This window comes from Electrona antarctica, assembly GCF_951216825.1.
Source record: "Electrona antarctica genome assembly, chromosome: 19".
NCBI lineage: Eukaryota > Metazoa > Chordata > Actinopteri > Myctophiformes > Myctophidae > Electrona > Electrona antarctica.
In genome coordinates, this window is record NC_136800.1 from 29,801,256 (window position 1) to 29,813,438 (window position 12,183).

Genomic DNA, 12,183 nt, shown 5'->3' on the forward strand with positions numbered 1-12,183 from the left:
GATAAAACTGTTGCTGCTGCTTGCCCAAACATTTCCTTCTGATTCTGAGCAGCCAGGTGAGTGCAATAACCAATCAAGGAAACCCCCAGTGGAAAATTACCAGGCTCTCAGCCACACACTGAACTCAAAACCAAAAAACCCCTTCAAAATAAAAGTATGACACATGTTGCATGCAGATAATTACACAGACAAAATACAGTGCCTTGGGTCATTTACACTCCCACCATAATTATGAGGGTTTTACAAATAAGGCACACAAAAACACAAATAATTTTCACATATGAAATGGCTCATATCAAAAACAAAAACATCACATGACCATTTCACCTGTACTGTTAGGATATACTAAACAGTTTCTAATAACAAAATCAGTTTTTGTACTGGGCGTTCTACCACAGTCAATTTGTTAACACGTTCACCCTTCTGATTGAGCTTTCGATCTCCTACAGTTATTTTGACTCTTCTGACCAGTCCATCTGAGCCGATAAGTGTCTCCGAGACACGTCCTAGCTTCCACTCACTCCGTGGCAACATTTCTTCCTTGTCCATCACCACGTCACCTACTTGAAGGTTCCTCTTAGGGGTATGCCAGCACTGCCTGAAGGTAATGTTGTGGACATATTCCTTCCTCCAGCGACTCCAAAACTGTTCCGTTAAATATTGTACTCTGCGCCATCTTTTTCGGCCATACAAGTCCTCTTTGACAAACTGTCCTGGAGGAGGTAGTGCTGTGGTGGACTTCATTGTGATCAGATGATTGGGAGTGAGGGGCTCTAAGCTATTTGGATCGTTAAGGTTGTCAACGGTAAGGGGACGGCTGTTAACTATTGCCATAGCTTCATAGAATAAGGTCCGTAGGGAAGAGTCATCCAGTCTACTGGAGGAGAGTGAGAGTGTGGAGGTGAGAACACTTCTTACAGTTTTGATCTGTCGCTCCCAAACACCACCAGCATGACTCGAGTGTGGTGCATTCATAATGAAATCACACTGCTTTTCTGCAAGAAAGGTTGTCAATCTGTCCGTATCAACTTCCTGAAGGGCAGCTTGCAACTCATTTTTTGCACCTACAAAATTTGTTCCCTGATCACATTTAATTTGCCTCACCATGCCTCGAATTGCAATGAAGCAACGTAGACCATTAATGAATGCGTCAGTTGACATGTCATCTAGCATTTCAATATGAATTGCACGGGAGCAAAAGCAGGTGAAGAGCAGTCCATATCTTTTGTGCTCTTTTCGTCCTTGTTTAGTCAAGAAAGGGCCGAAACAGTCCATGCCACAATATGTGAAAGGAGCTGAGGGTTCTATGCGCTCTGGTGGCAGATCACTCATCCTTTGTCCCTCTATCGGTCTCCTGAGTCTCCGACAGATCACACATTGCCGAATGTAGGATGCAACTGCTCTGTTTATCCCGGGGATCCAATAGCCATTGGACCGGATCTCATTGATAGTGAAGCCTTTTCCTTGGTGCTTGACCTTTTCGTGAAAGTGAGCAATTATCAGTTTAGTCACATGATGCTCCTTGGGAATGACTGCTGGGTGTTTAAACAGAGTAGGGATCGATGAACGACCAAGTCTTCCTCCCACTTTAAGAACACCATCTGTGTCTAAAAAGGGGTCAAACCGATACAGTTTGTTGTGACAAGGGAGCTGATTTCCTTTGCTCAACAGCTGTATTTCTTCTCCATAAACTTCATCTTGCAGGTCTTTGATGATGAAACGCTCTGCATTTTCTCGTTCACTTACTGTCGTGTGTGTCTTAGATTTGTCTTTCTTAGTTCGTCGTTGCAGACGTGCTACAGCCTTGATGGCTTGAGACCAAGATGAAAACTTGCAAAGGCGGTCTACAAGTCTTACTTGTTCTGCAGTCTTCGTTTGTAGCGTTTGAGCCTTCCTTACTTCAGGATCTCCTATTGGAAGCTCAGGATTCACATCTTTTGGAATCTGTATTTCCTTTTCCCACAGGAATTTAGGACCCGTGAACCAGTTGGATGACAAAAGTTCCTTCACAGTAGTTCCTCTGGAAGCGTTATCTGCCGGGTTTTCATCGGTTGGTACATAAAACCATTGCTGGGGAGTGGTGCTATGGCGTATTTTCTGCACCCTGTTAGCAACAAAAGTGTGAAAGCGCCGGGCTTCATTATTTATGTACCCCAGAACCACTTTAGAGTCCGTCCAGAAGAATTCCTCTACATTGGGGTAGTTTAGCTCTTCTTTGAGCATGTTGCTCACTGTGACTGAGACCATCGCTGCCGTCAGTTCTAATCTGGGTATAGTGGTCACCTTTAAAGGCGAAACACGGGCCTTTGACATGATGAGAACACAGTGGATGTCACCTGTCTTGTTCTTCAGCCTTAAGTAAGAACACTGACCATAGCCACTGGTGCTGGCATCAGAGAAGTGATGCAATTCTGTTTTCACAACCTTTCCGAAGTCAGCATGTAAGTAACATCGAGGTAAATTTATCTTTTCTAGATTAACCAGATCATTTTTCCAACTCTCCCACCGTGGCTTAAGCTCCTCTGGTAGTGGATCATCCCAACCGCTACCTTGGCGACACATTTCCTGAAGGATTCTCTTTCCATTGAGAAGGTATGGGGCAACAAACCCCAGGGGATCATATATCGAGGCAACAGTGGATAGAATCCCCCTACGTGTTGGAGGTTGGTCTTTAAGCATGATGCTAAATCTGAAGCAATCGTTCGCTATGTTCCAATGGATTCCCAGTGTTCTTTCCAGTGGCATGTCATTAAAACCAAGGTCCTTTGTCTTGGCGTCTATTGCACATTCTGATGAGGGTATACTCTGTAGAACACCTCTGTCATTAGAGACAAATTTATGGAGACGGAGACCACCCTTGGCGCACAGCTCACGTGCTTCTTGTGCCAGCTGTACAGCCCTTTCCGTAGTCTCCACGCTTGTGACTCCATCATCAACATAGAAATCTTGAGTGATGAACTGGGACCCTAATGGATATGAGTGGCTGTACTCTTTGGCTAGATGTTTTAGGCCATAGTTAGCACACCCGGGAGAAGACACTGCACCAAAGAGGTGCACCTTCATACGGTACGGTTGCGGTTGTGTGCTCAAATCTCCCCTTTTCCACCATAAGAATCGTAGGTAGTTTCGATCATTCTCTTGGACATGGAATTGGTGGAACATCTTTTCTACGTCACAGGTTAGAGCAACTGGATGCTGGCGAAATCGTATGAGGACTCCTGTCAAGCTGTTGATCATGTCTGGTCCTGACAACAGATGTTCATTAAGGCTGGTTCCTTTGTACTTAGCTGAGCAATCAAATACCACTCGCAGTTTATCTGGCTTTTTTGGGTGGTATACTCCATGATGAGGTATGTACCAATTTTCACCAGGAACTCCATCCTCATGCACTTCCTCTACATCACCCCTTTCAATGATGTCATTCATGTACTTAATGTACTCTTCCTTGTACTTCTCATCCTTAGAGAATTTCCTTTTGAGGTGGCTGAGTCTGATCTCGGCGAGCGGCTTGCTGTCTGGTAAGTATGGTCTGTCCTTAAAAGGTAAGGGCATTTCATAATGTCCTTGGTCATTTTGTGTTATGCCTTTCTGTATTTTATCTAGGAACATTAGATCTTCTTGAGACACGGTTTTGTCACGTCCAGTGACATCCTTGAAATCATATTCAAGAGCACGAATTACATCCATCGGTGTTAAAGGGGGTAACTCCTTTACAGCAACCCGGTGACAAAATCTGGTTGACCTCAATGCATCGAGGCAAGGCCTTGAACATCCAACAATACTCCACCCTAAGTCGGTTTGGACAGCATAGGGCTCGTTTTCTTTGCCTAGTATCACCTTTCTAGGTGCCAATGCCCTGGGACAGTTGTAGCCTATGAGAAGGCCAACTTCACAACTCAGGAGTGTCGGTATTTCATCCGAGATATCTGAAAGATGACTCCAGTGTTTGGCTGTTTCACAGGTTGGTATGTGCTCCCTGTTGACAGGTATGCAGTCTTTCGTGTATGCTGAAGGGAGGTCGATGTGTACTGAGGAGCTATAGCCCCTCACACGGACACCTGATACCCTTTCACTATTCATGACTGTATTTTCTCCCAACATAGTGGTTAGTTTTAGCTTAACTGGGTAACGATCCATTTGCAGTTCACTGCTCACTTCTTGATCAATAAAAGCAGTGTCACTTTGTGTGTCTAATAAGGCATAGACAAGTTTTTCCTTGTTTGGATTCTTGACAGATGACACCCATACCGGCACGATCATTGAAGTGCTTGCAGACTGTCCTTCTCTGGCAATCTTGTGAGACAGAGCTGATGCTATCTCATCTGCATCCTGCTGTGTTGCACTATTCTTCTGCACAGGTTTTACCTTTTCCTTATGCACAGGTACATAGTAATTGTCATGAAGACAAGTGGGATGTCTTCCCTTGCATGTGTCACAACTGTGACGGCGGCGACATTCTTTCGCGCCGTGTCCCGCTTTTGTGCATCCGTAACATAGTCTATTGTCCTTAATATATGTTCTTCGGTCCTCAAGGGAGTTTTTCATGAAGTCAGGGCACTTATAGAGCTGATGCTTAGTGCCCTTGCACCACATGCATGGGGCATCTTTTGTTGGCATTTCTTCATCACTGTCTACAGTTGCCTGGGTACTGTAAACATTCACATTGTTCCTTTTAATATCCTTTGGATCCCTTTTATCCTTGAATGAGTCAGATGAGCGAAGAGCGTGGATAGAGGTAACTGGGTTACATGCAATCTCTGCTTCGAATGACATGAATGCAGCAAAGGCATGAAATCTGGGAAATTCGTTACTTTCAATGAGGGCCTTAGTAACTTGCCGATTCCATTGTGACGCTAACCAATCTGGCAATTTCTGTGCTAATTTTTGGTTCTCTTCAGAGTCACTCAGTATATCCAAACCCTTAACGTATGGCATAGCCTGTAGGCAAGCATTCAGAAAATCTGAAAAGTTCCTTAAACCTTCTGCATCCTTAGCATGTATTGTTGGCCAATTTGTCAGCTTCTCCCTAAATGCCTTTTGGATGACAAAGGCCTGGCCGTATCGCTGGTTAAGTTTGGTCCAAGCATCTTGATAAGCCTCTTCATCGCTTCGGTAGAATGTGCCTTCAAGACATTTATGAGCTGGGCCACTAACATACCTCTTAAGGTAGTACAGTTTGTCGGCAGACGAAATGCTCTTTCTGTCTATAAGTGACATAAAGGAAGCCTTCCAATCAATGAATCGAATGGGTTCACCATTGAAGACTGTGGGCTCAGGCATAGGAAGTCGATGAATTGCTATGCTGTCCTGTACAGCTTGCGCCAGAATTTACACATCAGTAGGAGGAGGTGTTGTGGCCTCATTGCTGGGGGACTGCATGGCAATAGCTGGTGTGGAACGCTGAGTATCAGGGTCACGTTTAATAGATTGGACTTGCGGCTGCATAGAGGAAGGAATGACGGAGCGCTGGTTATCAGGGGCACCCTTAACAGACTGTATGTGGGGCTGTACAGAAGTAGAGAATATGGGGTGCTGGCTCTCGGGGTCATGTTTTATAGATTGGTTGTCCGTTTCCCTTTGTACCTCTCTGTTATAGACCTCCAACCTGGCTCGTGCTGCCTCAATGTCCCTTTCTTTCTGTATTTTTTCCAATTCAGACTCCTGAACCTGTAATTGCTCCTTTAAATTCCTTATCCTTTCCTTTTGTTTTCTTTCGTCCACTAGTGCTCTATATTCAGCTTCCCTTGTTGCTAGCTCAGCGGCTGCATCTGCACGTTTGTTTGCCATACACACGGACGCAGAGTGTTGACTAACAATAGAAGATGGTGCAGAGGCATGTTTAACACTTTGTTGTGCTGCTGAGGGTGATTTAACAATTGCCAATTGTGCCACAGAGGCACTGGAAGGTGCTGGAGAGTGATGGCTTTTATTTGACGGTGGTGCAGAGTGTTGGCTTTTATTTGACGGTGGTGCAGAGTGTTGGCTTTTATTTGAAGGTGCCACAGAGTGTTCACTTCTATGTGAAGACGCCACAGAGTGATGGCCTTGTACTTGAGATGCAGTTGAACCATAAATAGAGCGGGCATAGTCATACTCTAGTAGCTCACGAAGCCGGCCATTTGCAAACTCTGCATCATAATCTCCATCAATCTCAGTAATCCTATCATATATAATTTTGGTGATATCCTTAGTCACGGCTTCACACGCATCAATTTTACGTCTTAGTTCAGTTGATGGTGGGATCTGATCTCTTATTTCCATGTAGGTCCTTGTGACTACATGTTGTGCCTTTTCAAGAGGGTCTACGAGTGATGTCAGATGGCTTTCTGTTATGTTAGTTTTGAGATCTTGTCTCGTTTTACGGGCCAAAATCTTCCACTGTTCATACAGGGTGGTTAGTCCCTTTTCTTTCTTACTCATCTCCTCTTGTTGGTAAGCATGCATTTTTTCTGTTGGAATTCGTACACGCTCAGAGCGGCGAGGTTCCTCTGTGACCTCACTTTTCTGTTCCCTGAGCTCCTTACTTTTACCTGACTTAGACATTGTCAACAGAAATATGAATTTCAACCTTTAAGTTATGAGAGAACCTCTTGGCAGTTATGATCAAATATATTGGCAGTTATAATTGACCCTTTGCAATGAAAAATAAACATGAAATATCAGAACCTCAGTAGTTATTATCAAATATATTGGCAGTTATAATTGACCCTTTGCAATGAAAAATAAACATGAAATATCAGAACCTCAGTAGTTATTATAAAGACAATTCAACCAATGTAGATCAACCATAAATGTCCATGTAAATACAACAATGAACCCAACTCTGAAAGTCCTTGAAATGTAAATCCAAAAATAAATGTATTCTTCTGTGTCTGTGTGTGCGTGTTGTGCACGTGGTGTACTGTATACGTTTCAAACACAAGTCCAAAAATGTTTTTAGAAATGCAGTATTTTTTGGTTCGTTTTTGAATTTTCTGTAGGTGAGCAGATGAGTATTGTTCACAGTTCAGTTCAGGCTACATCCGTTGCTCACCTTGTCAATACTGTTGACTGTATAACAATAATACTGACTTGCATCAATGTTGGTGGATATGTACCTGACCATTGCACTGAATCCATGTAACCGCTGCCCGAGTTGCCGATGCAGGTCAGGCTCCAACATGAGAGAACATTTGATTTGAGCCGTTTGATGAATGGAGCTGGCATGTAGCGACGTAGCAGGATCAGCAGCAGGCACTCAATGAAGTCCCTGGGTATGTTGTACCAGTAGCTGCAGCAAGCACATCACACCGTGTGTAGAGACCCTCCGTCGAAGCAGCAGCAGGCACGCCGTGAAGACCTTCTGCCGTAGCCTGTCCTTTGGCAACAACCATGTAGATCGTTGCGGGGAAGTTCTTACTGTAGCGAACCCAAGCCAGAGAATGGTGAAGCGTACTGATGTTTCCAGAAGGTTTTATTTATGCTCAGCCTTAGACCTTGTTTTGAACATAAAGTCCTTTCCTTTGTGTGAAACACCTCTTTTCTGGACAGACACCGTAAGAACTATAGGACAGATAAACAAGATAAAATGAGCTCTTACAACATACAAACATTACAAACCAGGTCATAAAACAATAACATACAGAATGGGCCTTTAAAACACACACAAAACATAATCATGAATAATCACAATGTTTACTTGAAAGCAACACCTTCTCTGTGTTAATATAAACATATCCAAGTAAATGCACAGAATCATAAAACACAAACACATTACCTTGTTCCCGTTCTAGCTGGGTGCTAAGATAAAACTGTTGCTGCTGCTTGCCCAAACATTTCCTTCTGATTCTGAGCAGCCAGGTGAGTGCAATAACCAATCAAGGAAACCCCCAGTGGAAAATTACCAGGCTCTCAGCCACACACTGAACTCAAAACCAAAAAACCCCTTCAAAATAAAAGTATGACACATGTTGCATGCAGATAATTACACAGACAAAATACAGTGCCTTGGGTCATTTACACTATGGCTCTGACTGTATGTAAAACCTCACTGCACTCCCTTGCAGATTGATGCATTATTGTCTCCACCAGGCCGAAGGCATGGGGAGAGAGTATGTTTTGCACTCCGTCCGTGTGTGTGTGTGTCCTTCCTTCCTTCCGTCCTTCCTTCCGTCCGTCCGTCCGTTATCAGCTATTCTCCGGCACCGTTGGCCCGATCCATGCCAAACTTTGCACACACACTCCCTGGATGCCAACGACGAACCTCTGCCCCAAATATTCCTCAACGGCCTGTTATAGCGCCACCATGAGGCCGATTTAGGCAAAACACATTTCTGTAGATAACTCGTACACATTTTATCCATACATCACACAATTCGGTATACACTATCTCCATAGTCATGTGATCAACACAGATCTGCACAATTTCCCATCTTCCATCCTGATTGGCTAAGATTGGCTTCCAAAGCTCACATGATTGGTCCGTTTCGAACAAAATGCCACAAATCACAAACAGTGTCCAATTTCCATGAAATTATACACGCACATTTCCACTAGGCCGAGGACGACATGCCACTATTTTTTTCCCAAATCAGCCTCACGGTGGCGCTATAACATGCCAATTCCTGTTTTTACCTATAACTGCATGACAACTTATGTATGTGCACTCCCTAGAGGCCATGGAAAAACATTTTCCCTGCATCCCTCCACATCTAACGGTTATAGCGCCACCATGAGGCCGATTTCTGCAAAACACATTGTTTATGTTAGTCGCACAGATTTCAACCAAATCTCACGCAAATCGGTACACATGATCTCTGTAGTCATGTGATCAAGACGAGCCTGTTGGATTTCTCAGATTCTACACTGATTAGCTAAGATTGCCTTCCAAAGTTTTCAGGAGTAGCCCGTTTTGTACAAAATGCTGCACATGTCCTGCTCATCCAGAATTCTATCCTCAGAGATGCTATGAGTGATCTGGCTCTGCATTTCCTCAACAAAATGAAGAAAATTGTTGCAAGAAACAAACAAACAAAAAAACATGTTTATATTACTCCTAAACATTTTGCCAAACATCACACACACACTCCTATCCTGGTGGAGACCTGTGCCCAGAAGGGCACTTTTTCTAGTTTTACAATGTATTGCACTGCTAGTCTAGAATGAGCATTTCAATGTTTTGATACATTTTAAGAAACAACCAGGTCCTGAAGTGTTGGTCAGGTTAACATATCAACATACTGTCTGAGTAGGATGACATTCATCTCTGAATGTTATCATGGTTATCAATACATATTTAATGAGGATAAAGTAGAACATCTGACTGTTCTTGACTGTTTGGAGCCCATTGTTGAAGTCTAGAAGAAAATACATTCTAATGATAGTTGTTAAATACTGAATAAGGGATAGTTAATAATCTGTATGTTTTTAACTATTCATGGTGCTAAAAATGATCATTGATGTCACTGAAATGCTGCTACAGATTTTCACAGTTGTTTAATTTCAGTTGAAAGATGTGGAGACATCCCAATAATTGAAAATGGCGATTCGACACCGGGGGGAATGGGACGGCTACACGTCACATACCAGTGTATTCCCTTGTATAAGCTTGTGGGGCCAGCAAAAGTGGTCTGCCTTGCTGATGGCTCTTGGTCACAAACCCCCACTTGCATACGTAAGTCATTGTACTTTATATTCTGAACCAAGGAAGTGACCTGAAATACAAGCTTGACAATATATTATCAATTGCTTGACAAAATTCTCTGCAATCTGCAGAGAATTTCTGTTGGTTGGATCCTGCTCAAACCATGTATTTGATGAAAGGAGACACTAAGTGGCTTACATGTGGAGTGGACCGTTTTCAAATGGTTGGGTGTGGTGACAATGGACCTCAACCAATCACACAGTGCTTACCATCTCCTCTTGTTGGTAAGCATGCATTTTTTCTGTTGGAATTCGTACACGCTCAGAGCGGCGAGGTTCCTCTGTGACCTCACTTTTCTGTTCCCTGAGCTCCTTACTTTTACCTGACTTAGACATTGTCAACAGAAATATGAATTTCAACCTTTAAGTTATGAGAGAACCTCTTGGCAGTTATGATCAAATATATTGGCAGTTATAATTGACCCTTTGCAATGAAAAATAAACATGAAATATCAGAACCTCAGTAGTTATTATCAAATATATTGGCAGTTATAATTGACCCTTTGCAATGAAAAATAAACATGAAATATCAGAACCTCAGTAGTTATTATAAAGACAATTCAACCAATGTAGATCAACCATAAATGTCCATGTAAATACAACAATGAACCCAACTCTGAAAGTCCTTGAAATGTAAATCCAAAAATAAATGTATTCTTCTGTGTCTGTGTGTGCGTGTTGTGCACGTGGTGTACTGTATACGTTTCAAACACAAGTCCAAAAATGTTTTTAGAAATGCAGTATTTTTTGGTTCGTTTTTGAATTTTCTGTAGGTGAGCAGATGAGTATTGTTCACAGTTCAGTTCAGGCTACATCCGTTGCTCACCTTGTCAATACTGTTGACTGTATAACAATAATACTGACTTGCATCAATGTTGGTGGATATGTACCTGACCATTGCACTGAATCCATGTAACCGCTGCCCGAGTTGCCGATGCAGGTCAGGCTCCAACATGAGAGAACATTTGATTTGAGCCGTTTGATGAATGGAGCTGGCATGTAGCGACGTAGCAGGATCAGCAGCAGGCACTCAATGAAGTCCCTGGGTATGTTGTACCAGTAGCTGCAGCAAGCACATCACACCGTGTGTAGAGACCCTCCGTCGAAGCAGCAGCAGGCACGCCGTGAAGACCTTCTGCCGTAGCCTGTCCTTTGGCAACAACCATGTAGATCGTTGCGGGGAAGTTCTTACTGTAGCGAACCCAAGCCAGAGAATGGTGAAGCGTACTGATGTTTCCAGAAGGTTTTATTTATGCTCAGCCTTAGACCTTGTTTTGAACATAAAGTCCTTTCCTTTGTGTGAAACACCTCTTTTCTGGACAGACACCGTAAGAACTATAGGACAGATAAACAAGATAAAATGAGCTCTTACAACATACAAACATTACAAACCAGGTCATAAAACAATAACATACAGAATGGGCCTTTAAAACACACACAAAACATAATCATGAATAATCACAATGTTTACTTGAAAGCAACACCTTCTCTGTGTTAATATAAACATATCCAAGTAAATGCACAGAATCATAAAACACAAACACATTACCTTGTTCCCGTTCTAGCTGGGTGCTAAGATAAAACTGTTGCTGCTGCTTGCCCAAACATTTCCTTCTGATTCTGAGCAGCCAGGTGAGTGCAATAACCAATCAAGGAAACCCCCAGTGGAAAATTACCAGGCTCTCAGCCACACACTGAACTCAAAACCAAAAAACCCCTTCAAAATAAAAGTATGACACATGTTGCATGCAGATAATTACACAGACAAAATACAGTGCCTTGGGTCATTTACACTATGGCTCTGACTGTATGTAAAACCTCACTGCACTCCCTTGCAGATTGATGCATTATTGTCTCCACCAGGCCGAAGGCATGGGGAGAGAGTATGTTTTGCACTCCGTCCGTGTGTGTGTGTGTCCTTCCTTCCTTCCGTCCTTCCTTCCGTCCGTCCGTCCGTTATCAGCTATTCTCCGGCACCGTTGGCCCGATCCATGCCAAACTTTGCACACACACTCCCTGGATGCCAACGACGAACCTCTGCCCCAAATATTCCTCAACGGCCTGTTATAGCGCCACCATGAGGCCGATTTAGGCAAAACACATTTCTGTAGATAACTCGTACACATTTTATCCATACATCACACAATTCGGTATACACTATCTCCATAGTCATGTGATCAACACAGATCTGCACAATTTCCCATCTTCCATCCTGATTGGCTAAGATTGGCTTCCAAAGCTCACATGATTGGTCCGTTTCGAACAAAATGCCACAAATCACAAACAGTGTCCAATTTCCATGAAATTATACACGCACATTTCCACTAGGCCGAGGACGACATGCCACTATTTTTTTCCCAAATCAGCCTCACGGTGGCGCTATAACATGCCAATTCCTGTTTTTACCTATAACTGCATGACAACTTATGTATGTGCACTCCCTAGAGGCCATGGAAAAACATTTTCCCTGCATCCCTCCACATCTAACGGTTATAGCGCCAC